The sequence below is a fragment of the Octopus bimaculoides genome, chromosome 18 (genome assembly GCF_046866305.1).
Source record: "Octopus bimaculoides isolate indiv1 chromosome 18, ASM4686630v1, whole genome shotgun sequence".
Taxonomy (NCBI): Eukaryota; Metazoa; Mollusca; class Cephalopoda; order Octopoda; family Octopodidae; genus Octopus; species Octopus bimaculoides.
The window spans coordinates 20,945,452-20,950,451 of record NC_142945.1 but is presented as its reverse complement, the minus strand read 5'-3'; the positions used below and the strand labels follow the sequence as shown (position 1 = coordinate 20,950,451).

Sequence of the window (5,000 nt, the reverse complement as noted above, 5' to 3'; positions counted from 1 at the left end):
AGGTGCTTTTTATGTGCCACTGGCAGAAATGCATTTTAAGTAGCACTGGCACGAGTGCATTTTACGTGGCACCAGCACAAATGCACTTTCGCCAGTGCCACTATGGTGTTTGAATTCTGAACTTTGAGTATTAAATGCTGAAACCAAACACCATAAACTTTTGTCTTTGATACTCTATCAATTCTTTTATTCACACATACAACCAATCACATCTTACATAATCGATACTGATAATCCCAATCACACATGCACACACATCACTGACACACATATACATACACAAGTATGTATATATATACAAGGTCTGATCAATAAGTATCCGGACTGTTGCCATAGTAACGAAGCTAAAGCACACACGGTGAAGCCACTTGGCACAGATTGATCTTGAACTCTGCTGTGCATGTACACTAAGTTTTAATATTCTAGCTCACTTCTGCTGTTTACAGCTGTGCTTGGAAGGAAGGCGTGTAGCATGTGATCATTGCATTGACCATGACAGAGAAAGTTGAGCAAAGACTCTTTACTCTTTTACTCTTTTACTTGTTTCAGTCATTTGACTGTGGCCATGCTGGAGCACTACCTTTAGTCAAGCAAATCGACCCCAGGACTTATTCTTTGTAAGCCTAGTACTTATTCTATCGGTCTCTTTTGCCGAACTGCTAAGTTACGGGGATGTAAACACACCAGCATCGGTTGTCAAGCAATGTTGGGGGGACAAACACAGACACACAAACACACATATATACATATATACATATATACGACGGGCTTCTTTCAGTTTCTGTCTACCAAATCCACTCACAAGGCTTTGGTCAGCCCGAGGCTATAGTAGAAGACACTTGCCCAAGGTTTCACGCAGTGGGACTGAACCAGGAACCATGTGGTTGGTAAGCAAGCTACTTACCACACAGCCACTCCTACGCCTCTTCATCAAATTTTGTCAAAAGCTTAATGATACCTACTCAGAAGCCTATACAAAATTGCCCCAGCAGCACATATTCTATGCGACTGTTGGAACATTTTTGACCAGAGGCTTACTTGATCAGTATACAGAATAGACTGGACAGTTGATACAAAACCACATGCTTAAGCTATATCACTGCACACCATATGAGAAACACCAAATTGTATAAGGAAACCCTGCATGCAGGAGTAAATAAGATACACCTGAGTTGAGATGAGGTATCTATATCCCTGAATTGCACTTGTGCATTTAACTGACTACTTTTAAGTCTGAAATTTTCAGTCAATATGCCGCAACACACTTATGTGCAGGTGTATTGTGAATTTTTTTTGAGGTGAAACAAACATTAACAGGATATTTAAAACAAATAACTCGAGTGCACGTGATGATGAAGATGATAATAGTAATGATGATGAAGGCAACAATGGTGGTGGTGATGGCAGCAGTAGCAGAGGTGGTGGTAGTGGTGGTGACAGTGGTGATGGTGGTGGTGGTAGTGGTGAAGGCAGCAATTGCTATGCTGCTCTATTTATGTGAATCATAGCTCTAAGCCAGTTCACTGACCTTGATTTGATTATCAGTTAAGGAAATACTACTTTAACAAGATTACATGATTAGACTGGGATTATCTCACTTTCCTTTGCCACATACCTGTAAATCTTTTGTGTTCAATTAGTTGATAAATCAGACTACAACTAGTCTGTTTATGTCTGTTTGTGTGTATATACGAGTGTGTGTGTGTGTGTGTGTGTGTGTGTGTGTGTGTGTCTGTCTGTCTGTCTGTATGTCTGTCTGTCTGTCTGTTTGTCTGTCTGTCTGTCTGTTTGTCTGTCTGTATATCATGTGAGAGCCAATGATCGAAAATGTTCTTCCTGTGACCATCTAATTGTTTTTTTAAACATAATGTATTTAAAATCATCAATATGCTCCTCTTTCTTTCATATGGTTGTGTTTGATTTGAGAGAGGTTTGACTGCCTTTTCTAGCAGGTTGAAAATAATCAAGTAGAAAACCCTCCTTTTGACTTGTGCTATGGACATTTGATGAACTTGCAGTGATGGGTTCTAGTGACAGAGAAAGACTAAAAGAGTGGAGAGATCAAATCTTAATGATAAGACTTACAAATTAAACTGATGCTCAATCAAGACAAATGGTGATTTTTCTTCTTTTTTTTTCCACAGTCATGGCTAATCTAGTTGGGACAGAGTTAAACAGAACAATAACAAATCCATGAGTCCATACCAGCGCAGATGTCACTGATTTACAGATCAATTGATTGTTTTAGTGAGAAGCCAATCCTTGAGTTTACCTGTATTATACATACAGGTAAAGATGATTCATAACACAGCCAAAGGATTACACTTGACTCATTTCTCTCTTCCCATCGTATATTATCAACATTCAATTTCCATGTTCCATTAACCATGTCGTATCCGGTTATTGTACATCTTGTACATTCAATACCCATGACTAACCACCATGTTTTGACTTTCATACACCTTAAGGCAGTGGTTATCAAAGAGTGCACCAGATTTGTGCAGCACAAGGAATATCTAGTTATCTCATGAATTTTTAAAATTACGATTAAAAGCTTTAGAAAACCTATACTAACATCTGAGTGTATTGAAAACTGTGTTATTCATAATAGGTACTGGTATGGCTGTGTGGTTAACAGTTTTGGGTTCAGTCCCACTGCATGATGGCTAATTGGGTAATTGTCTTCTATTATAGACCACAAAAGTCAAGAAACTTTTAAAATTCTGATTTATGATAAAATCTGGAATCTAAAGTAACTGACCCCATGTCATCTGCATCAGTTAAAATCATTACATACAGTTTGGCCTACTTTTTAATATATGGAGAGGATTTTCATTGTTGCTGTCATTGTTGATGTCATCATTGTCATCATCGTCATTGTCGTCACTGCCGTCGCTGCCACCACTGCCACCACCATCGCCAGCACCATCGCCATCATCATCGTCATTGTCGTTGTTGTTCAGCCCTTGGTCAGCACTAATAGAGTGAACTTACGATGTAGGACGGTCCATGTTTGACTGTCACATGACATTATCCAGGTATCTTTCCCATTATTATAAGATGATTAATATGACTTGAGAAAGATTTGGTTCATACTTCTAGCATGATGATTAACCATACAAACTCTTACACCTTGGTTCAACCAAACCTTTTGCTGGTATTGTTTAGCCCAAGGTCAATTCTCATAGTCAAAGGCATTCTAGCCATGACCACATTGCCATTCTAGCCATACCAAAAGATATGAAGAACTTCATTATCTAATATATCTTTCCATTTTTAATGCAGTAAAATGAAATTTGAGGGATCTGTAGCAACTACTATTAGCACTCCAGTAATCATACTGTGATTTGAGGGAGGTGTGGCTGTTATTTCTAACAGATCCAATGACCATCCAGAAGATCCTTTTATAGTTCATGGAACTTTTTTGCTATTGGTTAACCCCAGGTTAACTCTGACGGAGCAGATCTATAATCAAAAACATTTTAAATGAGACCATCCTGTCATTTTTATTTTCAGTTGTAATATATCTAAAACTACATTATCCAACATCCTTCCATTTTTAAAACAGTATGCTTGATTTGTAGTTTTTTTCTCTGGCTCAAAAAATCCTTTGATATTATTATTTAGTCCCAAGTCTGTTCATAAAGAAAGACTTATGAACAAGGAATTTCAGCCATGATCACTCTGCCAGAAATAAATTATCCAATGTATCTTTGCATTTCTAAGACGGTAAGGTGTAATAATATGAGGAAGATGTAACAACTATTACTAGCAGGTCCAATGGTCATACAGAGGTTCTCTCACTCAAAATACTCAGTGTTATCATTAATAAATTCCTTGGTCAGTTTTGATGGACAGACTTAAGAACAAATATGTTCTAACTATAACCATGCCATATCTCCTTTTATTTTAAAAATAATTTTGGGTTGCCATGTGTCTCTTCTACAGCAAGACATCTCTCTTTGTCCCTCTATCATATTTTAGCCTTCAACACCTGGTATAAAGCTACTTTTCCCTCTTTTTCAGACGCACCCCCACTTGGCCGAGGGGAGGTTTTCTTTGTTTCTTTTCTTTAGTTTGTCTTGTAAGTACTTGGCAGCCTCACCAGTACCAGTGTCACAAAAAAATGGTATCCAATACACACTACATTAGAAACCATACCATTGACATTAGAAACCATACCAAATCTGACATTAGGACCTGAAGCAGATGTACAGCTTGTCAGATCCACCCAAACCATCCAACCCATTTTAGCATGGAAATCAAACATTAAACAATAACGATGATGGTAATTATGATAGTGATAGGAATCTTGGTGGTGACGATGACTACAACAGCATGAGGATAATGACACAATGACAATGACAATGACATGACAACAAAACAATGACAACGGCATGACAACGGCATGACAACAAAGACACAACAATGACACAACAACAACAATAATGACAATGGCATTGACAACAACAACAACAACAACAACGATGGTGATAAGGGTGTGAATTGTGGGAAATGAGGTTGCTAGTTCTATCCGCTACAACAATCAGTCAGAAACTCTTTGATATGAGGAATATTTTGTGACCAAAAGAAATAACTCCTTGAACTTTTATGCCTTCTCTTTTACTCTTTTACTTGTTTCAGTCATTTGACTGCGGCCATGCTGGAGCACCGCCTTTAGTCGAGTAAATCGACCCCAGGATTTATTCTTTGGAAGCCTAGTACTTATTCTATCGGTCTCTTTTGCCAAACCGCTAAGTTACTGGGACGTAAACACACCACCATCGGTTGTCAAGCGATGATGTGGGGACAAACACAGACACACAAACACATACACACACATACATATATATATATATATATATATATATATATATATATATATATATACATATATACGACGGGCTTCTTTCAGTTTCCATCTACCAAATCCACTCACAAGGCTTCGGTCAGCTCGAGGCTATAGTAGAAGACATTTGCCCAAGGTGCCACGCAGTGGG

At 38.1% G+C, this 5,000-nt stretch overlaps 1 protein-coding gene across 2 annotated transcripts in view; it reads right to left on the bottom strand.

Moving 5' to 3' along the window:
* LOC106869929 (uncharacterized) overlaps positions 1–5,000 on the bottom strand; it is a 113,929-nt gene that overhangs the window by 33,929 nt on the left and 75,000 nt on the right. The window lies entirely within an intron of this gene.